At 48.9% G+C, this 13,078-nt stretch overlaps 1 protein-coding gene and 1 long non-coding RNA gene across 4 annotated transcripts in view; one reads left to right on the forward strand and one right to left on the reverse strand.

Annotated features, from left to right (window-relative positions):
* Positions 1 to 13,078, reverse strand: part of LOC140426041 (uncharacterized) — a 79,429-nt gene that overhangs the window by 55,177 nt on the left and 11,174 nt on the right. The window lies entirely within an intron of this gene.
* The window catches only part of LOC140426040 (di-N-acetylchitobiase-like), a 60,336-nt gene that overhangs the window by 39,717 nt on the left and 7,541 nt on the right, over positions 1 to 13,078 (forward strand). The window lies entirely within an intron of this gene.

Consider the following 13,078-nt stretch of genomic DNA (forward strand, 5'->3'; position numbering starts at 1 on the left):
CAGCCATCAGCCTCCGCAATGGCCGACGCGGAGGTGACCCCCCCCCCCGCGCGTGCGCGGAGATGACGTCAGCAGCCACTGACGCTCCCGTGCATGTGTGGACTTCCGCCAGCCGGCGGAATCCCTTCGGCCCCGTTTAGCGTGGCGCCAAAGGCCTTCCCGCCAGCCGGCGGGACGGCCACCACTCCGTCGCGGGCCTAGCCCCTAAAGGTGAGGGCTTGGTCCCTAAAGGTGCGGAGAAATCCGCACCTTTGGGGCTGCCCGACGCCGGAGTGGTTCACGCCACTCCATCACGCGGGACCCCCCGCCCCGCCAGGTAGGGGAGAATCCCGCCCCTTAATTGTGGACTCCCCCACTCATCGGGAACATTCTTTCTGAATCTGCCCTGTCTAATCTTGTTTGAATATAATAAATTTCTATGAGATCCCCTCTCACTCTTCTAAACTCCAATGAATATAATCCTAACCGACTTAGTATCTCCTCATATGACAATCCCGCCATCCCTGGAATCAGCCTGGTAAACCTTCGCTGCACACCCTCCACAGCAAGAACATCCTTCCTCAGATAAGGACACCAAAACTGCACACAATACTCCAGCTGTGGCCTCACCAATGCCCTATACAATTTCAGTAAAACATCTTAATTTCTACACTCCAATCCTCTCGCTATGAAGGCCAATACACCATTTGCCTTCTTTACTGCCTGCTGTACCTGCGTGCTTACTTTCAGCGACTGATGCACGAGGACACCAAGGTCTCGCTGAGTAGCCACCTCTCTCAATTTACACCCATTCAAATAATAATCTGCCTTCCTATTTTTGCTACCGAAGTGGATAACTCATATTTATTCACATTATACTGCATCTGCCATGCATGTGCCCACTGATCTGTCCAAATCCCGCTGAAGCATCTCTGCATCCTCCTCACAGCTCACCCTCCCACCCACCTTTGTATCATCTGCAAATCTGGAGATCATACATTTAGTTCCCTCGTCCAAATCATTAATATATAATGTGGACAGTTAGGGTCCTAGCACAGATCCCTGCGGCATCCCACTAGTCACTGCTTGCCATTCAGAAAAAGACCCATTTAGTCCAACGTTTTGCTTCCTGTTTGCTGACCAGCTTTTTATCCATCTCAAGACACTATCCGTAATCCTCTACGCTTTAACTTTACATATTAATCTGCTATGTGAGACTTTGTTGAAAACCTTCTGAAAGTCTAAATAAATCACATCCATAAGACCATAAGACATAGGAGCGGAAGTAAGGCCATTCGGCCCATCGAGTTCACTCCACCATTCAATCATGGCTGATTTCAACTCCATTTACCCGCTCTCTCTCCATAGCCCTTAATTCCTTGAGAAATCAAGAATTTATCAACTTCTGTCTTAAAGACACTCAACGTCCCGGCCTCCACCGCCCTCGGTGGCAATGAATTCCACAGACCCACCACTCTCTGGATGAAGGAATTTCTCCTCATCTCTGTTCTAAAGTGACTCCCTTTTATTCTAAGGCTGTGCCCCTGGGTCCTAGTCTCCCCTGCTAATGGAAACAACTTCCCTACATCCACCCTATCTAAGCCATTCATTATCTTGTAAGTTTCTATTAGATCTCCCCTCAACCTCCTAAACTCCAATGAATATAATCCCAGGATCCTCAGACGTTCATTGAATGTTAGGCCTACCATTCCTGGGATCATCCGTGTGAATCTCCGCTGGACCCGCTCCAGTGCCAGTATGTCCTTCCTGAGGTGTGGGGCCCAAAATTGCTCACAGTGTTCTAAATGGGGCCTAACTAATGCTTTATAAAGCTTCAGAAGTACATCCCTGCTTTTATATTCCAAGCCTCTTGAGATGAATGACAACATTGCATTTGCTTTCTTAATTACAGACTCAACCTGCAAGTTTACCTTTAGAGAATCCTGGACGAGGACTCCCAAGTCCCTTTCAAAGTCCACTTCAGCATTATGAATTTTGTCACCGTTTAGAAAATAGTCCATGCCTCTATTCCTTTTTCCAAAGTGCAAGACCTCGCACTTGCCCACGTTGAATTTCATCAGCCATTTCTTGGACCACTCTCCTAAACTGTCTAAATCTTTCTGCAGCCTCCCCACCTCCTCCATACTACCTGCCCCTCCACCTATCTTTGTATCATCGGCAAACTTAGCCAGAATGCCCCCAGTCCCGTCATCTAGATCGTTAATATATAAAGAGAACAGCTGTGGCCCCAACACTGAACCCTGCGGGACACCACTCGTCACCGGTTGCCATTCCGAAAAAGAACCTTTTATCCCAACTCTCTGCCTTCTGCCTGACAGCCAATCGTCAATCCATGTTAGTACCTTGCCTCGAATACCATGTGCCCATATTTTACTCAGCAGTCTCCCGTGAGGCACCTTATCAAAGGCATTTTGGAAGTCAAGATAGATAACATCCATTGGCTCTCCTTGGTCTAACCTATTTGTTATCTCTTCAAAGAACTCTAACAGGTTTGTCAGGCACGACCTCCCCTTACTAAATCCATGCTGACTTGTCCTAATCCAACCCTGCACTTCCAAGAATTTAGAAATCTCATCCTTAACAATGGATTCTAGAATCTTGCCAACAACCGAGGTTAGGCTAATTGGCCTATAATTTTCCATCTTTTTCCTTGTTCCCTTCTTGAACAGGGGGGTTACAACAGCGATTTTCCAATCCTCTGGGACTTTCCCTGACTCCAGTGACTTTTGAAAGATCATAACTAACGCCTCCACTATTTCTTCAGCTATCTCCTTTAGAACTCTAGGATGTAGCCCACCTGGGCCCGGAGATTTATCAATTTTTAGACCTCTTAGTTTCTCTAGCACTTTCTCCTTTGTGATGGCTACCATATTCAACTCTGCCCCCTGACTCTCCGGAATTGTTGGGATATTACTCATGTCTTCTACTGTGAAGACTGACGCAAAATACTTATTCAGTTCCTCAGCTATTTCCTTGTCTCCCATCACAAAATTACCAGCGTCATTTTGGAGCGGCCCAATGTCAACTTTTGCCTCCTGTTTGTTTTTAATGTATTTAAAGAAACTTTTGCTATCATTCCTAATGTTACTGGCTAGCCTACCTTCAATTTTGATCCTCTCTGTCCTTATTTCTCTCTTTGTTATCCTCTGTTTGTTTTTGTAGTCTTTCCATCCACCCATCCACATCCACCAGTTCTCCCTGGTCAACTCTACTCGTTACATTTACAAAGGCTTCTAGTAGATTTGTCAAGTATAATTTTCCTTTTGTAAATCCATGCTGATTGTTTGATTACACCACTGCTTTCCAAATGCTGTGCTGTGAAATCCTTGCTAATGGGCTCCAGCAACTTCCCTACTGCCGACGTTAGGCTCAGTGGTCTATAGTTCTCTGTTTTCTCTCCACCTCCCTTTTTGAACGGCAGTTACATTCACTACACTCCAATCTGTAGGAATCATTCCAGAGTCCAAAGAATGTTGGAAAATGACTACCAATGGATCTACTATTTCTAGGGCCACTTCCTTAAGTACTCTGAGATGAAGATTATCAGGCCCTGTAGATTTGTTTGCCTTAAGTCCCATAAATTTCCCCAAAACCATTTCTTTTTTAAAAAATATATTTTAGTCAAGATTTTTTGGCCAGACATAACAGTACGTAGTGTTTATTTTAAACAACAATAAAGCAATATAAATAACAGTGGCCAGTTTTAAACAAATAAATAAATAATATATGAACAGAAACAAAAACCAAACTAAATGGCAACTGCCTTGTCAAAAATAAATACTCTCCAAAGATACAACCCAACAGTCCAATATACATTACCTAAAACAAGTGCCTATACATATACAATAACATCCCTGAGAGTCCGTCCGATTCCTCCCCCCCCCCCCCCCCCCCCCCACCCTCCCCCCTGGGTTGCTGCTGTTGTCTTCTTCTTTTCCATTCCCTCTATCTTTCTGTGAGGTAGTCGACGAACGGTTGACACCGCCTGGTGAACCCTTGAGCCGAACCCCTTAGTACGAACTTAATCCGTTCTAACTTTCTAAACCCTGCCATGTCGTTTATCCAGGTCTCCACACCCGGGGGTTTGGCTTCCTTCCACATTAACAGTATCCTGCGCCGGGCTACTAGGGGCGCAAAGGCCAAAACATCAGCCTCTCTCGCCTCCTGCACTCCCGGCTCTTCTGCAACCCCAAATATAGCCAACCCCCAGCTTGGTTCGACCTGGACCCCCACCCCCACCCAAAACCCCTGTAGTGCCGGGCATGACCAGAACATGTGGGTGTGATTCGCTGGGCTTCTCGAGCATCTCGCACACCTATCCTCTACCCCCAAAAATTTACTGAGCCGTGCTCCAGTCATATGCGCCCTGTGTAACACCTTAAATTGTATCAGGCTTAGCCTGGCACACAAGGACGATGAGTTTACCCTACGTAGGGCATCATCCCACAGCCCCTCCTCAATCTCCTCCCCCAGCTCTTCTTCCCATTTCCCTTTCAGCTCATCTACCATGATCTCCCCCTCGTCCCTCATTTCCCTATATATATCCGACACCCTACCATCCCCCACCCAACCATCCCCCACCCATGTCTCTGAGATCACTCTATCTTGCACCTCCTGCGTCGGGAGCTGCGGGAATTCCCTCACCTGTTGCCTCGCAAAAGCCCTCAGTTGCATATACCGAAATGCATTCCCTTGGGGCAACCCATATTTTTCCGTCAGTGCTCCCAGACTCGCAAACGTCCCATCTACGAACAGATCTCTCAATTGTGCTACCCCTGCTCTTTGCCATGCTCCAAATCCCCCATCCATTCTCCCCGGAACAAACCTATGGTTATTTCTTATCGGGGACCGCACCGAGGCTCCCGTCTTTCCCCCATGCCGTCTCCACTGCCCCCAAATTTTCAATGTAGCCACCACCACCGGGCTTGTGGTGTATCTCTTCGGTGAGAACGGCAACGGTGCCATCAACATAGCTTGTAGGCTAGTCCCCCTGCAGGACGCCCTCTCCAATCTCTTCCACGCTGCTCCCTCCTCTTCTCCCATCCACTTACACACCATTGAAATATTGGCGGCCCAGTAGTACTCACTTAGGCTCGGTAGTGCCAGCCCCCCCCCTGTCCCTACTACGCTGCAAAAATCCCCTCCTCACTCTCGGGGTCTTCCCGGCCCACACAAAACTCATAATACTCTTCTCGATTCTTTTGAAAAAAGCCTTCGTAACCACCACCGGGAGGCACTGAAACACAAAAAGGAATCTCGGGAGGACCACCATTTTAACCGCCTGCACCCTACCTGCCAGTGACAGGGACACCATGTCCCTTCTCTTAAAGTCCTCCTCCATCTGCTCCACCAACCGCGTTAAATTAAGCCGATGTAATGTACCCCAATTCTTGGCTATCTGGATCCCCAAGTACCGAAAGTCCCTTGTTACCTTCCTCAACGGTAAATTCTCTATTTCTCTGCTCTGCTCCCCTGGATGCACCACAAACAACTCACTTTTCCCCATGTTCAATTTATACCCTGAAAAATCCCCAAACTCCCCAAGTATCCACATTATCTCTGGCATCCCCTCCGCCGGGTCCGCCACATATAGCAACAAATCATCCGCATGCAGAGATACCCGGTGTTCTTCTCCTCCCCTGAGTGCTCCCCTCCACTTCCTGGAACCACTCAATGCTATGGCCAGGGGCTCAATCGCCAGTGCAAACAATAACGGGGACAGAGGGCATCCCTGCCTCGTCCCTCTATGGAGCCGAAAATAATCAGACCCCCGTCCATCTGTGACCACGCTCGCCATCGGGGCCCTATACAGCAACTGTACCCATCTGATATACCCATCTCCAAAGCCAAATCTCCTCAGCAGCTCCCACAAATAATCCCACTCCACTCTATCAAATGCTTTCTCGGCATCCATCGCCACCACTATCTCCGCTTCCCCCTCTGGTGGGGGCATCATCATTACCCCTAGCAGCCTCCGTATATTTGTATTCAGCTGTCTCCCCTTCACAAACCCAGTTTGGTCCTCATGAACCACCCCCGGGACACAATCCTCTATCCTCGTTGCCATTACCTTAGCCAGAATCTTAGCGTCCACATTCAGGAGGGAAATAGGCCTATAGGACCCGCTTTGCAGCAGGTCTTTTTCCTTCTTTAGGAGGAGCGATATAGTTGCCTCTGACAAAGTCGGGGGCAGCTGCCCCCTTTCCCTCGCCTCATTAAAGGTTCTCATCAGTAGCGGGGCCAGCAAGTCCATATATTTCCTATAGAATTCAACTGGGAATCCGTCTGGTCCCGGGGCCTTCCCTGCCTGCATGCTCCCAATCTCTTTCACTACTTCCTCCGTCTCAATCTGTGCTCCCAGTCCCGCCCTCTCCTGCTCCTCCACCTTTGGAAATTCCAGCTGATCCAGAAAGCACATCATTCTCTCCTTCCCATCCGGGGGCTGAGCTTCATATAATCTTTCATAAAATGCCTTGAACACTCCATTCACTCTCTCCGCTCCCCGCTCCATCTCTCCCTCCTCATCTCTCACCCCCCCTATCTCCCTCGCTGCTCCCCTTTTCCTCAGTTGGTGGGCCAGCAACCTGCTCGCCTTCTCCCCATATTCGTACTGTACACCCTGTGCCTTCCTCCATTGTGCCTCTGCATTACCCGTAGTCAACAAGTCAAATTCTACATGTAGCCTTTGCCTTTCCCTGTACAGTCCCTCCTCCGGTGCCTCCGCATAGTGTCTGTCCACCCTCAGAAGTTCTTTCAACAACCGCTCCCTTTCCCTACCCTCCTGCTTTCCTTTATGTGCCCATGTCCATTCTCCAGGGTGGACGCTGTTCTTTTTCCTCCCCTATCTCCAGGTCCACCCAATGTGGAGCGTGATCCGAAATAGCTATAGCCGTGTACTCCGTCCCCGTCACCTTCGGGATCAGTGCCCTTCCCAAAACAAAAAGTCTATCCGTGAATAAACTTTGTGGACATAGGAGAAAAACGAAAACTCCTTACTCCTAGGTCTACTAAATCTCCAGGGGTCTACTCCTCCCATCTGCTCCATAAAGTCCTTAAGCACCCTAGCTGCAGCCGGCCTCCTTCCGGTCCTGGACCTCGATCTGTCCAGCCCTGGGTCCAGCACCGTATTAAAATCTCCACCCATTACCAACTTCCCCACCTCTAGATCCGGGATACGTCCTAACATACGCCTCATAAAGTTGGCATCATCCCAGTTCGGGGCATATACATTCACTAAGACCACCGCCTCCCCTTGCAATTTGCCACTCACCATCACGTATCTGCCCCCACTATCCGCCACTATGTTCTTTGCCTCAAACATTACCCGCTTCCCCACTAGTATAGCCACCCCCCTGTTTTTTGCGTCTAGCCCCGAATGAAACACCTGCCCCACCCATCCTTTGCGTAGTCTGACCTGGTCTATCAGTTTCAGATGCGTCTCCTGCAGCATAACCACATCTGCCTTAATTTTCTTTAGGTGTGCGAGTACCCGTGCCCTCTTTATCGGCCCGTTCAGCCCTCTCACATTCCACGTGATCAGCCGGGTTGGGGGGCTCTTTACCCCCCTTGTCGACTAGCCATCTCCTTTTTCAATCCAGCTCCTCACCCGGTTCCCACGTAGCCGTATCTCCCCCCAACGGTGCCCTCCCGCCCCGACCACCCCACCCCATACCAGCTCCCCCTTCTCCCCAGCAGCAGCAACCCAGTTAAACCCCCCCCCCACCAGATCCCTCACTAGCGTAATTGCACCCCCCATGTTGCTCCCAGAAGTCAGCAAACTCTGGCCGACCTCGGCTTCCCCCCGTGACCTCGGCTCCCACTGTGCGAGGCCCCCTCCTTCCTGCTTCCCTGTTCCCGCCATGATTACCATAGCGCGGGAACAAAGCCCGCGCTTCCCATTTGGCCCCGCCCCCAATGGCCGGCGCCCCCAGCTCCTCATCCTCCCTCCCCCCCTCCCCCACGACATGGGGAAGAGAGAAAAGTTACAGGGTCGCAGGATTAACAGCTTGGGAAATCATCTCTTCCCCCTTTTCACCCCACATATTCACCCCACCACTTTGTCCCAAACGTTCTTTTTCTAGCCCGCTTATTCCAGTTTCTCCTCGACAATAAATGTCCACGCCTCTTCTGCCGTTTCAAAGTAGTGGTGTTTCCCTTGATGTGTGACCCACAGTCTTGCCGGCTGCAGCATTCCAAATTTAACCTTCCTTTTGTGCAGCACCGCCTTGGCCCGATTAAAGCTTGCCCTCCTTCGCCACCTCCGCACTCCAATCTTGATATACGCGGATCACCGCGTTCTCCCACCTACTGCTCCGAGTTTTCTTTGCCCATCTGAGGACCATCTCTCTGTCCTTATATCGGAGAAATCTCACCACCATGGCTCAAGGAATTTCTACAGCCCTCGGTCTTCGCGCCATAACTCGATAGGCTCCCTCCACCTCCAACGGGCCCGTCGGGGCCTCCAATCCCATTAACGAGTGCAGCATCGTGCTCACATATGCCCCGACGTCCGCCCTTTCTGCACCTTCGGGAAGACCAAGAATCCTTAAATTCTTCCTCCTCGCATTATTCTCCAGCACCTCCAGCCTTTCCACACACCTTTTGTGTTGTGCCTCGTGCATCTCTGTCTTCACCACCAGGCCCTGTATGTCGTCCTCATTCTCAGCAGCCTTTGCCTTCACGACCCGAAGCTCCTGCTCCTGGGTCTTTTGTCCTCCTTTAGCCCTTCAATCGACTAATATCAGGGCCAACAGCTCCTTCTTCATCTCCTTTTTAAGTTCTTCCACGCAACGCCGCAGGAACTCTTGTTGGTCAGGGACCCATATTAAACTGCCTCCTTCCGACGCCATCTTGCTTTGTGCCTGCCTTCCTGGCCGCTGCTCTAGAGGATCCACCGCAATCCGGCTACTTTCCTCTCCTTTTTCCATCCGTGTCCAGGGGGGATTCCCTTCTGGTTTACCGCACAGTGTTTTTAGCCGTTAAAATTGCCGTTGGGGCTCCTATTAAGAGCCCAAAAGTCCTTTCCACTGGGAGCTGCCGAAACGTGCGACTTAGCTGGTCATCGCCGCACCCGGAAGTCCCCAAAACCATTTCTTTACTCATACTGATTTCCTTCAGCTCCTCACTGAAACTTGTGCTTCTCAGAACTTCCGGTACTTTATTCATGTCTTCCTTTGTGAACAGTAAGAAGTCTTACAACACCAGGTTAAAGTCCAACAGGTTTGTTTCGAATCACTAGCTTTCGGAGCGCTGCTCCTTCCTCAGGTGAATTCACCTGAGGAAGAAGCAGCGCTCCGAAAGCTAGTGATTCGAAACAAACCTGTTGGACTTTAACCTGGTGTTGTAAGACTTCTTACTGTGCTTACCCCAGTCCAACGCCGGCATCTCCACATCATTCCTTTGTGAAGACAGAAGCAAAGTACAAATTTAGTTCCTCAGCCATTTCTTTGTTCCCTGTTATGAATTCCTCTGTTTCTGACTGTAAGGGGCCCACGTCAGTTTTTATCAAACTTTTTCTTTTTACATACAGTAGAAACTTTTAGTCACTTTTTATGTTTCCCACTAGTTTACTTTCAAATTGTACTTCCCCTTCTTAATCTCCCTTCATGGCTGAAGGACTTTGAAGTCGTCAGCAGCGAAACTAACAGGAAGCACTTAATTCTGTTTGATGTGTTCCAGCAGCTGTCAATCAAAGCTTGAAGTTTCTCAACATTGCGGTTAGCTTTACAGCTGACACTTCAAAGTTACTCAACCTTGAAGGCAGATGAATGGAATAATGCTGACAGCTGGATAGGCTGTGGAAGCCTATCACAGCCTAGTGAAATCAATATCAAATAGAAATGAATGAATATTTTGCAGATCAAGAATCTGAGGGGGTTTAAATCCAGCTGACTGATTTTCTCTGTCCACGAATTGACAGGTACTGCTTCCTGTTCCTGAGCCAGCAGGTGTGTCGCCCAGGTGAGTTTTAAAGCAGTGATGTTTTTTCACTGCCTCTGTCAAGACTGCCCTCTAGCTTCCAAGCAGGTATCTCTCTTCTGAGGGCTTTCTGACAGGGATCTCTCTTCTGGAGGCCTTCCTGACAGGGGTCTTTCTCTTCTGGGGGCTCTCTTGAGAGTCTCTTTAATTTGGGGGTCGCTGTGAGGGTCTCTTTATTTAGGGGGTCTGTGGGGGGATGGTCTCTAATTTGGCGGTTAATTGTGGGGGTCTCTTTAATTAGTGGATCTCTGGTGGGGATATCTGGTGGGGTTAGTGTGGGCAAGTCTTGCATTGTTGGGGGCAGGGTGGCCCCCAATGGACTTTGGGGGAAACTTCCCAAAAGCGTTACCCCCTTAGTCCGCCGTGAGGTATACCGCATCAGACAGATGCTTGCATTAGAGACTGGAGAATCATGTGGGCCTGAGGAATATGGGGCAGGATTCACTGTTCCCCGACGCTGATTTCATAATCGGCAATCGGACGGAGAATCACTTCTGACACCCAAATCAGGGGACGGCGCCAGTTTTCTATCCTCCACCCCCTCCGAAATGGCATCATCACGTCGCGCACCGTACACTGCTGGAATGGCGTTGGCGCGTCACCTGAAGCCCCTCTCCGATGGGCCGAGTTCCTGACCGTGAGGGACAGGTGTGCTTCAGCGGTCGGGAACCCACGTGGCTGCTGCGGACTGTGTCCAGCACCGCCAGTCGGGCTGGAGCCATACTGCTGGCCAGGGGGGCATCCGCAGGGGCTGGGGGGACTGGTGGGGGGTGGCCAGAGGGTGGCCAGGGGGCAGTATTTGGCAGGTCAGGTCCGCGCACGCCTGGCGCCATGTTTTACGCCACCGTGGACTCGGACATCCTGCAGGCCTTTATATCGTGGGAGGCAGGAGTTTTACTCGGCACGGCTGCTATCCCCACACCGGTCGCAGGATCGGTGCGGGGTCGCCGCCGATTTTATTTTGGTGTAAAACGCCACATCTGTGCGCACTTAGTCTCAAAAACGGTGAATCCAGCCCAGTGTGTTGAGGTTGTGAAATGTGCTATAGAAATGAAAATACAAATGTAGAAATGCAAACATCTGGGGCTGAATGGCCTCTTGCTGCAACTGTAACATTTCAATGGTTCTTTGTTCTTTGTACAGTCAAACACTCTCTTTAGAATCTTTATAAATGCAGTCATTCTGTAATCTTGTTTATCAGAGAAAACAGACACAACGGATTACGACAATGTTGGGAACATATTGCCTCTTTAAACGTGTGCCTGGGATATATATATTGTACAGTATCTGGATGAGTTCATTGAGTTTGTCGTTGTAAACAATAGACTAGAAATTTCCTTTCAACTCTTGTTTTCTTGTTCCACTGTCATAACTTTGGAAGTGAAGTGGAAAACCCCATTCACACTTGTAGTGGGGATTCTGACAGTGGAGAGGGGTCATTGAAGGAGAGTTTCCAAGATTGACACTGTCGCCTTCAGTCACAAATCTTTGATTTGTTTTTCTGCGTATCAACTGTGTCTTGTCTCGTTATACATCTCAGTCCAGTCAGTCTTTCAATAATGAGACCAATACTGTATAGTACTCCACAGTGTCACCAATGTCCTGTACAACTGAAGTATAACCTCTCTACTTTTGTATTAAATCCCCCTTACGATAAACAAGAACCTTCTATCAGCTTTCCTAATTACTTGCTGCATGAGCCTTTTGTGATTCATGGACTAGGACACCCAGATCCCTCTGCTCTGCAATTTCTTACCATTTAGATAATAAGATTATTTTTAAAAATTCTTCCTGCCAAAATCAACAATTTCACACTTGCGCACATACCCTTCATTTGCCAGATCTTCGTCCGCCACTTAGCCTATCTATGTCCCTTTGTAGCCTCCTTATGTCCTCTTCACAATTTACTTTCATTTAATTACACAATTTAACTCACAGTAGCTAGGCTGACTGCTTGGGCAGTTTACATAAGAACATAAGAACTAGGAGCAGGAGTAGGTCATCTGGCCCCTCGAACCTGCTCCGCCATTCAATAAGATCATGGCTGATCTTTTGTGGACTCAGCTCCACTTTCCGGCCCGAACACCATTACCCTTAATCCCTTTATTCTTCAAAAAACTATCTATCTTTATCTTAAAAACATTTAATGAAGGAGCCTCTACTGCTTCACTGGGCAAGGAATTCCATAGATTCACAACCCTTTGGGTGAAGAAGTTCCTCTTAAACTCAGTCCTAAGTCTACTTCCCCTTATTTTGAGGCTATGCCCCCTAGTTCTGCTTTCACCCACCAGTGGAAACAACCTGCCCAAATCTATCCTATCTATTCCCTTCATAATTTTATACGTTTCTATAAGATCCCCCCTCATCCTTCTAAATTCCAACGAGTACAGTCCCAGTCTACTCAACCTCTCCTCGTAATCCAACCTCTTCAGCTCTGGGATTAACCTAGTGAATCTCCTCTGCACACCCTCCAGTGCCAGTATGTCCTTTCTCAAGTAAGGAGACCAAAACTGAACACAATACCCCAGGTGTGGCCTCACTAACACCTTATACAATTGCAGCATAACCTCCCTAGTCTTAAACTCCATCCCTCTAGCAATGAAGGACAAAACTCCATTCGCCTTCTTAATCACCTGTTGCACCTGTAAACCAACTTTTTGCGACTCATGCACTAGCACACCCAGGTCTCTCTGCACAGCAGCATGTTTTACTATTTGATCATTTAAATAATGTTTGAATTTACCATAGGAATTCTCCCTGAAGATGTCCCACCAGGTTACCTTCATTTAAATGTCAAGCCCATAGAATCATAGAAACGTTACAGCACAGAAGGGGGCCAATCGGCCCATCTTGTCCACGTCACATGGGGGAGACTCTGGCTCTGATTGGCAGAGTCGGCTTGGGGGGCCAACGGGCCTACTCCAGTTCCTATCTATTATTTTCTTAGGTGTTTATTCTCAAAATCCAGCCTTGGTGAACTTTGAAAAGGGAATGTGTATTCTCGAGGTGGTGAACTAGTTATGTAACTGGATCGATGCTGAAGAGGATGCGAGCTCAGCCAAAGATACAAGTTTGGAGAAGTAGGCCACTAGACGCCTTT

This window comes from Scyliorhinus torazame, chromosome 7 (assembly GCF_047496885.1).
Source record: "Scyliorhinus torazame isolate Kashiwa2021f chromosome 7, sScyTor2.1, whole genome shotgun sequence".
Taxonomy (NCBI): Eukaryota; Metazoa; Chordata; class Chondrichthyes; order Carcharhiniformes; family Scyliorhinidae; genus Scyliorhinus; species Scyliorhinus torazame.